Below are 14694 nucleotides of genomic sequence, written 5' to 3'. Positions count from 1 at the left end.
CAGGGCTGCTTTCCCACACTAAAATCCCACTCAGGGCTGTTTGTCCCGACCAAACTGCAGCGGATTTGTGCCATAAATCCCCATTAATGAACAGTCCCCGCTGGCTCATTCCCGTTTTCCAGAGGGGGAGAGGTCTGTGGCAGCGGGCACACAGCTCCCTCCTGCAGCAGCCAGGGCTCTCCACTCAAGGGCTGCCCATTGAATGTCCAGGCTCATCCACGGAATCCAAACATCTCAAATCCTGACAAATTGAAACACACAGAGGTCTCGTGGAGCCATTTTCCTCAAGGCTTCCTTCAAACAAAAGGCTGACACTTAATCCATGAGCACGTTATCCATGGAAACGGGGGGAGCGCGGAGGGTTTATCCCAAGGCTTGGAGTATCCTGCACGTGCTGCATCAGCAAGGAACAGCTTTGAGCTCTGAGGGGAGGGAGGACAAACCCAGCATGGGGGGGATCCTCGCTTTATTGCCACATCTCCAAAATATCCCAACTTCTTAGCGGGGTTTGTTGCAATAGGACACAGGGAACGGCTTCCCACTGCCTGAAGGCAGGGATAGATGGGATTTTGGGAAGGAATTTTTCCCTGTGGGGGTGGGAGACCATGGCACAGGTGCCCAGAGCAGCTGTGGCTGCCCCTGGATCCCTGGCAATGCCCAAGGCCAGGCTGGACAGGGCTTGGAGCACCCTGGGATGGTGGGAGTTGTCCCTGCCACGGCAGGGTGGGACTGGATGGGTTTTAAGATCCTTTCAACCCAAATAATTCTGGGATTTTATCTGGAGGCTCTATGGGCTTTCAGTGACTCCATGTGACACGAGGGTGACCCTGAACTTTGGGTTTTCATCCCGATGCCCTCCTGATGGAGAGCTGTCCCATGGAACACACCCTGCTGGGATTCATCTGATTTGGGACTTTCCGACGGGCTGCAGCCTGATATGGGGCTTCTTGATGGGGCTGAATCCTGGTGGGATACATCCTGATGGGCCTGAATCCTGGTGGGATATACCCTGATGGGATATACCCTGATGGGGCTGAATCCTGGTGGGATGTATCCTGATGGGGCTGAATCCTGGTGGGGCTGAATCCTGGTGAGATATATCCTGATGGGATATACCCTGATGGGGCTGAATCCTGGTGGGATATACCCTGATGGGATATATCCTGATGGAGCTGAATCCTGGTGGGATGTATCCTGATGGGATATACCCTGATGGGGCTGAATCCTGGTGGGATGTATCCTGATGGGATATACCCTGATGGGGCTGAATCCTGGTGGGATGTATCCTGATGGGATGCAGCCTGGTGGAGGGTTGTTCAATGGGGTGCATCCACATGGAGTTGCATTCCAATGGAATTTATCCCGATGTTTGCATCCTGATACGACTCCTCCTGATTTGGGGCTGTCCCAAGGGATCGATCCCGGTGGGCTGTATCCTGATGGGCTCTTCCCGCTGGAGTTCATCCTGACGGGATCCATCCTTGCCGGGATCATCCCTAGCCCTGCGCATCCCGGTGGGATCCATCCGGCCGGGATTTTTCCCGCTGTACGTTCTCGTGCGGCAAACAGGTGGCGATGTTGTACTCCAGGATTTCAGCTTCCCGCCCCAAAACGCCGGCTGCTGTCCAAAACCTGCTCGGGAGCCTCCCTGGCCCACGTTCCCCCCAGGAATCCTTTGGGAACCAAGGAGAGCGGTGCCGCCGTGATCCCAGGCGTTACCCCGCTCTTTAATTGGGATAAACTCAAGCTAAAGGCTCTCCTTCCACTCCCTTTTAATCAAGGCATGGGACAGAACTCCATCTCTTGCAAGTGCATTTTTCCCTAGAGCCTGGAAGCGAAGAGGAAAGTCAGGATGCTTTTGGGGAAGGTGCACCATCCCATGGATGCAGACACGGGAATTGTGTTTGGGACGCAAGGATGGGACACACGAGGGTGTGGAGCAGAGGGAAGAACTCCCACAGGGAAGCAGAGATCCATCCTGTGAGGTGATCCCAGATCCCTGCACAGACCCGCACTTGCCAGGCTGGCATTCTGCAGGATCCGTGGGCACCGAGGCTCTGGAGCAGCAGGAATGTGACTGGGATGGGGAGATCTCCCTGTGCAATCAGAGAAGTTCCTCATCTCGGAGCGAAGGAAGCTCCTGTGCTGTGTTGGGTGCTCCCAGGGATCGATGGCTTCGCGTGGGATCTCAAGGGATGCAGCTCGGAGGGGACAGGGCCGTGCTGGAGTGGCCACCTCTGTCCCCACATTCCCCGTGGAGCACCCGGAGTGGCACCACCCCAAATTCCCACAGAACCAGGAGCTTCCAAGGGCTTGGCATCCCCTCATCCTGATTTCCCAGAGGAGCACGGCTGAAGGTGCTGGGGTCACTCTCTGAACCGAGCCCCTGTGCTGGATCCGTCTCCTGCTCCCTGTCCTCCCCAGGGAAAGGTGGAAGCTCCGGGAGAGGCTCCTCCAAGCCTGGCCCACGCCCCAGGACATCGGGCAGTGCCACGTCCTGCAGTGATGTCACCTCTCAGCCAAGTGCTCGTGACTGTCACTGCAGCCAGCCGGGCTCCTGGGTGATGCCAGAGGGTGGAGGGCAAAGGGACAACGGCTCCAGAGGCACCTGGATGAAGATCTCCATCCTCTTCACAAGTGTCCTGCTCAGGAAAAGCTGGAGGTGGCAGCCACGAATTCCAGGGGTTCCTTAGCAGCTCTTGAGATGACAGAAGCTGGGAAGGTGAGGGAGCATGCCCAGGAATGGTGGAGAGTGGCAGGATGGGAATGCTGGGAATGCAAAAGCAATTCCAGGGTGAGAGGAACGGGCTCTGTGCTGGGACGTGTTTAAGGGGTGTTGGGAAAAGCAGCTGCACTTCCCTGCCGCAGGGATTTCCTGACTTCCTGCTGCTGTTCTGTGCCTCTCCTGCAGGAGCGGGGTTCTGCTGGCTCACCCACGCTGCACAGCCCAAAATTCCCATCCTGGAGAGGGCACGGGAGTCCTGGAAGGCGCAGCCACACACTGCGGGAGCCAGGTCCCCCCCGCCAGCCCAAATCCCATCCTTTTGCCACTGCTGGGATCACTGGGAAGTCAGAGCCTGCAGCACAGCCCGTGGGATGGAGAAGCAGCCCTGGCATGGACACTTTTCCTGCAGCAACTTTTCTTTGCTGTGCCCAAATCCTGGGAGATTCTGGGAGCACAACATTCCAGGAGATCCAGGGAATGGATGCAAATGGGCTCAGACAGACAGACAAACGTCCATGGATGGTTTTATAGGGAGCTAGGGACTGGCAGCTCAGAGCTGAAATAAATCCCCCTGCCCATGGAAAATGCCCTTCCAGGGGCTTCCAGCCCTTCAGCAGCAGCAGCAGCAGCAGCAGCAGGGCCATCCCGGGAAAGCTGCCTTGGGATAAAATCACTGATTTTTAGAGGCTTTGAGTAAATGTCAGTTTTGTGTTCTCTTGGTATTCCCTGGAGTGGGAATCAGCAGTGGGATGGGCACCTCCAAAAGTGATTCCTGCTTTCCCACCTTTGGATGCAGCCCAGGCATTTCCCTGGGAATACTCAGCCCTGTGGGGGGAATTCTGTGGAACAGAATCATGGAATGGTTGGGCGGGGAGGGACCTTAAAGCTCATCCCACCCCTGCCACGGGCAGGGACACCTCCCACCATCCCAGGTTGCTCCAGTCTGGCCTAGGACACTTTCAGGGATGGGGAAGCCACAACTTCTCTGGAAAAAAATGTGCCAGGGCCTCCCCAGAATGATCCCAGAGTGATCCATTCCTTGAGAATCTGCGTCAAACACCGCTGGCATAACGCCCTTCCTTCCTCACCTGCATTCCCCTCTTGGCTGGTGCCTTGATGACCTTCAAGGAGCCCAAAACTCCCAGGAAAAGAGCACATGGCACCAGGGACATCCCGTAAGAGCCCTACAAACCCAGCCCAAGGGATGAGAACGGGCAAATCCCAGCTCCTCAGTCCCGCTCTGCCGGCAGCCAGAGGAACGCTCGTTCTGTGAAAGCACCATAAATATCCCAGGATCTGCAGTCCCCGCGGGCTGCACGGGGGATGCTGTCATCGAGGAAGGAGCAGGGAGCAGCAGCCACCCGCTCCTGACTCACCCGGGGAAGCTGTTCCCTGTTTCCATCATCTCCAGCGTTTTATTTGCCTGAGGTTGTTGGTAACTGTTGCTCAGTAGTGGCCACGGGCCCTTTAACACCTTTCTGCTCCAAGCACCACCAGCCAAAAGCCATGGGGGACATTCCAAGAGGGTTTGAAGCCCACGGGAAGCTCCCTCTGGATGATTTTAGCGCCTCTCAGAGTCCTGCAGCCCCCTGAAAGCTGCAGGAGAAATCCCAACTGCACAAGGAGCGACCAGGATATTTGCATGGGATGCACAACCAGAAGGTGATGGAGCAGCTCCAGCTCAAACAGAGCTTGGGAGAGGGACAAAATCCATGTGCTGGTTGGGAAGAGGAGCACTGCAGCATTCCAGGTTCTGAAACGTGCTCCCATCTCCCTCTGAAGGCAGCCAGGGCTGACCCAGGGGTCAGGCTTTGCCACCCACAGCTGGCCACAGCTGGACCCGCTGCTGAGTGTGGAGATCAGACCCTACCCACAGGAAAAAAGGAGGAATTGGGAATTTTTGCTCATTCCTCGGGCAGCTCACTGCAGCCACGAGCCCGGATCAGGCAGGACATGCTAGGGGAATCTCAGATTTGGGGAATGCCAGGGTCACCCCGAGAGCTGGGACAGGGGAGCTGGGCTGGGAGCGTGGCACGAAGATGGCACTCATCACCAAGGATCAGGGAATTCCAGAATCCCAGAATGGGATTGGAAAGGACACTGAGGATTATCCAGTCCCACCCTGGACACCTCCCACTGTCCCAGGCTGCTCCCAGCCCTGTCCAGCCTGGCCTTGGGCACTGCCAGGGATCCAGGGGCAGCCCCAGCTGCTCTGGGCACCTGTGCCAGGGCCTGCCCACCCTCCCAGGGGAGAATCTCTTGCCCAAATCCGGTCACCCAGGCTTGACACCGCAGGGTTGCAGAGATGTCACCTTAAAGTGCCTTTCCTGGGAGCACAGGGACCCTGAAGAGGGACAAACTTCCCAGGAAGGCGATGCCACGGGACGGCGGGGGAGCACTGAGCTGTTTTCCAGGGATGGGGTTTGCAGGGCTCTGCTCTGGGACAGACGTCGCTCTTAGAGGAGCTCTCACTTTTTGGGATATGAGGAAGCGATGCTTCCACAGAGGATTAAGAATGTAATCCTGTCACCAGCCCTGCTGGGAGCGCCTAGGCCCCAAAACCCAGCAAATGCTGATATCCTGCTAACCCCATATGGATAAAATCAGGAGATTTTGTTTTTCACAGATGTATTTTTGCAGGGAGGAGCGGGGTATTCCAGGAGATCTCCAAAACCCAGGAGCTGCCTCTCTGCCTGCCTCGAAATCCTCGCAGTGCCACAGGCTTGGACACCTCTCCGAAAGGAAAATTAAAATTCCATGAGGCAGAAAACACAAAATTTGGGAGCAGCCAGACTGAGGATCTGCACAGTGCTAAACCCGAGGCAGCCACTGAGTCACCAGCTCGTTTCTAACCGCTGGAAAGTGATCTGTGCTCAGCTTATCCCAGGAATAATCCTGGAACCATCATCCTGAACGGGTTAACCTCGGCTGTTTAGGAGCAAAACTTCGCCTGCATATTTTTCTTGCATTTCCCATAAACAAAACTGCAGTGTTTTCATGGGGGGACTTATAAATTAAACAGCCTCGGCGACTCATCAGCTCCACCGTGGATTTGGCCACTCTGGAGTCACCGGGTTGAGCCCTCAGGCTCAACTAAAACTTTGCTCTGCCCGAAATTTCTGAATTATCCCCCAAAATCCGACTTTTACGGCCAAGGTAGGACCTGTGAGGCGCCGACCCCAAGAGAAACGATCCAACCTTTGCGCAGCTGCTTTGCAAAGTCCCACAAGAGCAGAAGGATGTTTTTTACTGCTCTGCAAACTGCCCAGGGATTTTTCCGAGCGGGACTCAGGCGGCTGCTCCAGCTCCGTACCTGGACACGGCCGGGACGTCTCCATCCCCCAGAGCCCACTTCCCAAACTTTCCAGCCGCACAGCCAGCACCGTTTGCTCCCCCCTTTCCCCACCCCCAGCAGTGCCACAGGCGCCGGCGATAGAGAGAAACCCGAGGGATTTTCCAAGAAAAGAAGGGATTTTCCAAGAGAATGCCCTCACCTTTCCCGCAGAGCCGGGAGCTGCCTTTGCTGCCTTTCCAAGCCTCTCTCTGCACTATCTCCAGTCTTCCCGCCGAGCTGGAAATATCATTAAGCTCCAGCCAGGCGAAAAAAATAAAAAAATCCCAGGGAAAGCGTGGCAATATCCAAAGGGAGGGGAGCGAAGGTGTCGGGACGGCCGAGCCGCGGGTCCCCGGCAGCCCCGCTCCACCTGCGCCGGGCTGCGGGAATCCTCCGGCGTGGAGCAGGCATGGATACTCCTCTGGTGTGTGCGGATGACTTCACTTCATTAGCATGCTCCTGAGAGTTCTCCCCGACTGTCTTTTTTACTGACTTTAAGGCTCTGCTAATCAAAATCCTGCGGTGGTTAACTATTTCCTGGCGCCGGGGCTCCGGCAGGATGGGAATCCTCGGGACGGCGGCGGCCGCGCTGGAGCAGGAGCGGGAGGCACCGGCTCGCCCACGGCAATTCCTGCTCCCGGGATTGGCAGGTCATGGCTCCCAGCACGTCCCAGTTTTGTCTCCTCAACCTCCGGGCTCTGCCGGGACCTTCCAGCGGCGACGGAGGGAGAGGGAAAGCGGGGATGGGATTCCCAGCCCGAACCTGGTGTGTTTTGGGAGAGGGTGAAGCGGTTCAGGCACCCATTAACCTGTGGCACGGCACCAAACGTCCCTTCCACAAGCTGAGGTGTGATTCCAGGGGCTTGGAACAACCTGGGATGCTGGGACGTGTCCTTGCCCATGGCTCAGGGAATGGGATGAGCTTAAGGTCCCTTCCAACCCAACCCCATTCCATGATTTTGTGAGCCAGCCACATCCCAGGTGATGCCACCCTCCAGAAATGCCACTTCATCCTCTTCTTCATGTATTTCAGGTGCAGAGCTTCCTTCAAGAGGGAAACCCACTCCTGGGATAGAAAAGGGGGAAGCAAAGCATGGAAAAACAGAGCAACTCCTCTGTGAGCATCCCTGGAGTGTGGGACAGGGACAGGGACATTCCCAGGGCTCCCAGCTCCAGCCTCCTGCCTGTCCTTTGGGATTCTGCCTGGTTCTGAGTCCAGGTCGGGTTTTTCTCTGACAAGGAAAAACGGGAGTGGATTTTGCAACAGTGGGACAGGAAAAAAAAATTATTTAAAGAGAGGGACTCACTCCCATGGCCAGGGAGAGGACACGGACACGTTTGTCCATCCATGTGCACAGGACACGAGTGACCATCAGTGTGTCCATCAGTGTGTCCATGGACACGAGTGACCATCAGTGTGACCATCAGTGTGTCCATCAGTATGTCCATCAGTGTGTCCATGGACACGAGTGACCATCAGTGTGTCCATCAGTGTATCCATTGGTGTGTCTGTGGACACGAGTGACCATCAGTGTGTCCATCAGTGTGTCCATGGACACGAGTGACCATCAGTGTGTCCATCAGTGTATCCATTGGTGTGTCTGCGGGCACGAGTGACCATCAGTGTGTCCACAGACACGTGCCTGTGGTCACCCTGTCCCAGCACACGTGGATGTCACACCAAGCACACACATGTGCACACATCCATGGGTTGGGAATTCCGGGTTTAACCACTTGGATCCCTGCTCCCAGCACCAACTCCATCCCCAGAGAACAGCCCCAGCCTCACAATCCATCGATCCTGGGGGTTTGGGAGCCTTTCCTGAAGCCTCTGGAGCAGGATCAGGAGCAGCTGTGGGGTCTGAGCCCGGATTCCTGCCCGGCACAGCGAGGTCGGGAGCGGCCGAGTCCCCGAGCGTTCCCCGCTCCGTTCAGGAGCTGACCCACATTTTTTCCTCCTGATTCACGGCTCAGCTGCACTCAGGGCTATCTTTAGCCCCAGAGAGAGACGAGGAGAGGGCCCCTCTGCAATTCCAGCCTCCAAGGGCTGGGATTTTTCTGGGATATAAATATGTGTACACACCTTCCCTGCTTCCTACGGCGTCTCCGGCGCAAAGCTCCCGGCGCAGGTTTGATGCACGGAGGAGAATCCCAGAACCATTCTGGCTGGGAAAGACTGCCAAGATCATCCAGCCCTACCATTAGCCAGCACAAAATCCCACATGGGGTCCGAGGGCCTCCTCAGGAGCGGCTCCCACCCAGCCAGAGCTGATTGCGACCCGTTTGGGACCCTCTGGAAACGGCGCCGGCTGCGGAGGATCGGAGCATCGGGAGAGGGAGCTTTCCAAACCCTTCTTGCTGATGGAGCCACCCTGCAGTCAGCCCTGAGACAGGGCCCCCCCAGAAGATGGGGGAGCTGTTTTTCAAGGGCAGACGATGCCAAACAAATCCGTTCTCTGCTCCAGCTGCTCCCGGCCAAACTCCCAGGCACTTTCCCGGGCTGGGGAGGAACTCTTGCGGTCGTGGCCGCGTCCAGCACCCCCTGCACAAACGATAACATTGGAGCACTGTTTATCCCTGTCCTCCAGGGCGGGTTTTTTGGGATTTAAGCTGTTTCAGAGCCCTAAAGCCCATGTTTACTTTCCTGATGAGTAAAGCCCCGGCACTGGTGCGGGGGAGCCTCCGGAGCTGGTGTGAGGTTAAGGATGTGCTTAAAGGGCTAAAAATGGATTTTCTTTCTTTCTCTTTTCTCCTTTTTTTTTCTTTTCTTTCTTTTTTTTTTTTTTTAAAGCAAAGCCACAAAGCAGTAAAAAACCCAACCCTGGGACTGGCACATAAGACCTGCAAGCACCACCACCCCCTCCTTGGGCAGAGCCCTGGAGACAAAAATGGACTATGGACCTCAATTTGGGATTTTTTTGGTCCTGAACAGCCCTGATCCAGATCTGAGACCTTTCACCTGAAGACGTTACTTGGTTTCAAGAGCCAGCACCCAAGTTTGGCACAAATCTGCCACCAACCTCCTCAGAGACCAAGGGGTCTCCAGGAGAACTGAGTCAGGAACCTGGACAGGGTTTGCTGGATCCTCAAAAGGAACCTGGACAGGGTTTTGTGGACCCTCAAAGTCAGGTCAAGTCATGCTTAGAGGAGATTAGGAATGGACCCCTTTCTCCCACTCCATGAAATCCACAGGGGCTTTCCCAGGAAGCCAGGTTAGGTGGGATTTTTAGGTGAGAACGCCTCCTCTGGCCAAAGTTCATGTTTTCATTTCCTTTGTAAAATTGGAAAATAACTCCCAGGAGCTAGAACAGATCTCCTGGCATCCTGAGATCCACCCCCACTGCCAAGCCATTGGTGACGCCTCAGTTCATCCTGCTGGGATGGATGGAGGGGGTTGGTTCCCTGGATTTTCACATCCCATCAGGAACCAGGCTGGCACTCCCCCTTACGGTTCCAAATCTCTTAAAAATCTCCTTTTCCCAGCAGCTCTGCTGAGGTCAGGACATCAGATCCTCACCAGGACCTTGATTCCTCTCCTGGGTTTCTGTGGTCTCCCTTTGGAAAGGTGTATCCCAACAGTTCCCTTTCCTAAAGCCATAAATCCCAAGAAATGCTGCTTAAACCAGAAGTGTCAGATCAGAAAGTCTCTTCCAGCCCAGACTATTCCCAGATTCCATGACAACCATGGGAAGAAGGTCGATGGAGCTTCTCACACTGAGAGTGTAACCACCAAAAAAAATGCCAGTCTGGGAATTTGAAGGCCATTTAAAGTTATTCCTCACTTATTCCACGCATGGACACCAACCACAGCAAGCTGATGCCCCACAAAATCCCAGGTGGAGCAGGTTGGGATGGGTGGGTGCTCTCCATCTGTCCATTGATCCATCCATCCATCCATCCATCCATCCATCCATCCATCCATCCATCCATCCATCCTTCCCCCTCCCTCCCAGCTATCCCACGGAATGTGACTCAACTCTTTCATAACAAACACAAGTTGGGGAAAACCAAGCGAAAAGAAAAGGAAAAAAAAAAACCAACAAAAACCCCAACCCAGGCAGCGGCAGCAGCACAGGCTTTCTTCAATAATAAACATCTAAAAATGTTAATTAAATCATGCTTTTCATGGAAAACGATGGGAAAATACTTTCACACAATGCTCAGATCAACACAGCTTTTTTTTTTTCTTTTTTCCCCCCCCTCCGTCTCCTCGCAGCCAAAGGGATGGAGAGTGGGATGAGGGGCGGGAGCGCTGCGGATCCGAGGGAGCCACTTTGGGCAGCAGGGAAGCATCTCCAGAGGACGCCAGATGACTTCACGTGCCATGAATGTGGCTCCCAATGAGCCTGTGGTAAACAGAGATATCAGACCCAGATGTTTGATACTGGCCGCTCCTTTTGGGCGGCCACGGCCTCCCAGTGGCGCTGGAAAACCGCAGGAAAGCTTGGAGCCTTCTCATCTGGGGAGCTTTATCCCTCCAAAGAGGGCACGGGAGAAATCCCAGCCTTGGAATTTGGGGTGGATAAGCCCAAACAAGGGCAAGGCGGCACCTGGGAGGGAGAAGAGCTCCTGCAGTTTGGGGTTGCTCCCTTCGGATGTGTGAGCTCAGGGCAGGAGGGGCTGAAATCCCTTCTGGCGATAGCAAGGAGCACATCCGCCCTTTTCCCTAAAATCCATCCTCAGGGATGTTTTAGGGACAACTTCCAGGGTGTCCCACCGAGGTGAGCACACCTTGCAGAGGGGTCTTGGTCTTGTTGCTGCCTCTGCATCTCCCCCAGAGCTCTGCAGGGGTGCCAGCACTTCCAAAAGGGCTCCTTCCGCGTGGAGGTTTATGGAATGCAGGAGACATCCCACAGCCTGTTTTCCTCGTGTGCCCTTTCAATCCTGGGCTCCAAAGGGTTGCCTGCAGAGGAGCTGTGAGCCCTCTGCTCATTCCCAAAGCTGGGAGATGTTGGATCTTGGGTCCTTCCTGGACACAGCTGCTGTCCCAGCAAGACCAGTGTCCCATCTCCAAGGGCAGAAGATGGAGAGGGGCAGGCATGAGAGGCCAGGAGAAAATTCCTCTGCTGCCCCTTGTGGGGACTTTATGGTCCAGCCATTCCTGCAGGAATTCCTTCTGTGGCCTCTCCTGGTGAGGGATCAGTCCCACGCTGGATCCAATGACCTTGGAGCTCTCTTCTAACCTTGGTGATCCTGTGATCCTCTGGATCTACAGCTGCTGGGGACCAACAACCCTCCCATCCCAAGCCCATTCCCAGTTTTCAAGCTGGGAAACACTCGGTGGGTGGGGAAGGCTGGGGTGGCTTTGGGTGGCTCCTTGGTGGCTCTCCAGCAGCTCTGTCCTTCCCAAGTGCCTCTGATGTCCGAGTTCAGGGATTCCCATGGAGCGTGGCTGGGCTGGGCGACGGGATGGACTCAGATCCCCAGCAGCTGCTGCCATTCTGGAACTGCTATTTAAAGCCTTGAGAATTCCTGGAAAAACCAACCCAGAGCGAGCAGAATGGCAGAGGAGAGGGAGCGGAAAGGGCACGTCTGGCACTGTTAATGGGCTCTGACACTTCCAGCAGCCACATTTTCCCGATTTTCTGGGATTCTCCAAGTGTCTCCTTGAGAACAGCTCTCACTGAGCCATGCCCAAAAAGCAACCAGATGAAAGCTGGTTAGGAAGCAGTCAAACAATAGACCAGCAGATCCCATGGATGGGCTCCAAGATCCCATGGATGGGCTCCAAGACCCTATGGATGGTTCCAAGACCCTATGGATGGGCTCCAGCCTGCCCCAAAAGCGGGAGGGTGAGGAAAAGCCAGCTGAGAAGGGACAGGGAAGCAGGAGTCTTCCTCGAAACCCAGCAGCCACTGTGCTCCTGGCTGGGAGGAGACTGGGAGACACTTTGGGGTGGGACTGGAGCGGCCTGAGTCAGACAAAAGCATCCTGACAATGACGCTCCGGGGCCAGGAATTCAATGGGAACCAAGTGCTGGAAGTCGCCCAGCAGGATAATTCGGAGTGTGTGGAGCTGGCTGCTCCCAGCTGTGTGGGGAAAGCCAAATCTCTGCCACCATCCCCTGGGTGCTCCCTCCACCCTCTTGGAGAGAGCTCATCCCAGTTCTCATCCTCTCAATCCCACAACTGATGCCGTCATTCCAGAGAGGAGAGAGCCCGGGTCCGCTGCCTCCGCCCCTCGTCTGTTCTCCTTATTCTTGGATCGATGGAAGGATCCTCCTGGGAATGCCGTGGTGGAGCTGCCTCCCAGAGCAGCCAAAAGGAGCTGATGGAACCTTGGACACGGGCAGGGAGCCCATCACTGAGAGGCTGAGCTTTGCTTCTCCAAGAAAATCCCTGCAGGAATGCTCCAATATCATCCAAGCACGTTGAGAAGAACAGGTTGGAGCATCACATGGAGCATTCCCACGTAATCCAGGAGCATTCCCACGTAATCCAGGAGCATTCCCACATAATCCAAGAACATTCCCACGTAATCCAGGAGCATTCCCACATAATCCAAGAACATTCCCACGTAATCCAGGAGCATTCCCACGTAATCCAAGAACATTCCCACGTAATCCAGGAGCATTCCCACATAATCCAGGAGTTCCACCCCAAAGCCAGGGATCCGACCTCAAAGCGCAGTCCTCCCAACCTCGTTCTCTGCATCTCAGAGAGAATTCCTTGAGGAATTTTTCCAGCAGCAGCTCCCTTCTCCCCACACGTGGCAGAGCCCTGCTGAGGGGGAGCAGCCCCAGTTGTTGACCCCAACTTTCTTCCAGTGGTCTCCACCAGGCTCCCAGGAAACCCCGCTGTGCTCCCAGAACAAACCTCCCTGCATCCCCAGCTCCAAGGCCAGCACCAGCCGGGAAAACTCAACAACAAAGCCAAGATCCATCCATCCATCCACCATCCATCCATCCATCCATCCATCCATCCATCCATCCATCCATGCATCATCCATCCATCATCCATCATCCATCCATCATCCATCCATCATCCATCCATCCATCATCCATCCCTGCATCCATCCATCCCTGCATCCATCCATCCATCCATCCATCCATCCATCCATCCATCCATCCATCATCCATCCATCATCCATCCATCCATCATCCATCCCTGCATCCATCCATCCCTGCATCCATCCATCCATCCATCCATCCATCCATCCATCCATCCATCCATCATCCATCCATCCATCATCCATCATCCATCCATCCATCATCCATCCATCATCCATCCATCATCCATCCATCATCCTTCCATCCATCCATCCATCCATCCATCCATCCATCCATCCATCCATCCATCCATCCTTACCTCCATCCATCATCCATCCATCCATCCATCCATCCATCCATCCATCCATCCATCCATCCATCCATCCATCCATCCTTACCTCCATCCATCCATCCATCCATCCATCCATCCATCCATCCATCCATCCATCCATCCATCCATCCATCCATCCATCCATCATCCATCCCTCGCCTTGGGACAGCAGAGTGGGAAAACCTGCCCCCAGAACTGTGCGGAAAAGGGTCAGGCTGCATTTTTGGGAGCAGAGTTTTGTTGACGCCGTTGCTGCCAGGGGGAGTGGGGCGAGGGAAGGGGGAGAGGCCACGGACAGTACAGAGGGTCACCAGGAAAAATGCAGATTCTGTGAGGAGCAGCCGGCGGACGCGCTGGGAAACGCTTCCAAAGCGCTCCAGAAGCTTCAACCCAGACTAAAGCAAACAAACCCCACGGAGGGACAGATCCAGCCCCTTCCCAGGATGGTGTCCAAGCATCTCCAATTCCTTCACTGCAGGCTGAGAAAGGACAGGATTCAACCATGACCCAGCCAGGTCACATCAACTTTCCCAGCACAATTTCAGCAGCCACAGTCCAAGTTTCTTTGGATATCCATCACCCTTTGGAAGCTGGAAATGCCTTTTTCCCCCCTCTTTTTCCATACCAGGGTTTGCTTTCTCCCATCACATAAGATGTAGGGATGGTGCTGAAGTTTGGCTGGGATTTCACCCATTTGGAATGGGAAAAAGCCTGGAAAAGTTGTAGGTTTTGTTTTGCACAGCATAGCTCTAGATTTGCTTTTGCTATTTTATTCTGGTTTATTTTATTTTTTTTAAAATTTTTATTTTATTTATGCCTTAATTAAGAAAATATTATCTCCAGGACCCAGCACAAGCCCCAGGAGCAGCCATGGAGTTGCCAATCCCTGGCCAAACCCAGCAAAGACCAATAAACCGCAGAAGATTTGCTGTTCCCAACAATTCCTGCTCGGAAGCCCAATTCCCATGGAAAAAGGGGACTTTTCCAGAACAAGAATCACCACTCAGCACTTCGCAAATCCAAACTCCCAGTAAATCATCCCAGTCTCAGGTAGGGGGGCTGGAAAAATGGATTTTTAAAGTTGACTGCAAATTCCAGTGAACTTGGAGGGGGGAATGCTCTGAGGGCAGCTCCGGGAGTAAACTGGAGGCTGGATGAGCTGAAAAGCTGTGGGAAAAACCTGTTTTGGGGAACAGGGAGCCTCACCTAGACCAAATCCATCTCAATCTTTGTGGCATTTTGACCTTTTCAAAGGAAACCGAGGGTGCTCCCACTCCCCAGTGGAATTTTGTGATGTTCCAGGTATTTTAGGAGGT

The 14694-nt window shown here is 54.6% G+C and overlaps 1 protein-coding gene across 4 annotated transcripts in view; it reads right to left on the bottom strand.

Annotated features, from left to right (window-relative positions):
- Nucleotides 1-14694, bottom strand: part of ZNF469 (zinc finger protein 469) — a 194073-nt gene that overhangs the window by 54025 nt on the left and 125354 nt on the right. The window contains exon 1 of one of the 4 annotated variants that reach the window (XM_038147751.1): nucleotides 6220-6682. The exons of the other annotated variants lie outside the window; for them this stretch is intronic. The gene's annotated coding sequence lies outside the window, so the exon portion shown is untranslated. Of the gene's footprint in view, nucleotides 1-6219; nucleotides 6683-14694 lie in introns of those variants that run through there. 4 annotated transcript variants of the gene reach the window in all.

This window comes from Motacilla alba, chromosome 11, assembly GCF_015832195.1.
Source record: "Motacilla alba alba isolate MOTALB_02 chromosome 11, Motacilla_alba_V1.0_pri, whole genome shotgun sequence".
NCBI classification, from domain to species: domain Eukaryota; kingdom Metazoa; phylum Chordata; class Aves; order Passeriformes; family Motacillidae; genus Motacilla; species Motacilla alba.
The sequence above is the reverse complement of the archived record's forward strand: the minus strand, read 5'-3'. Positions and strand labels throughout refer to the sequence as shown.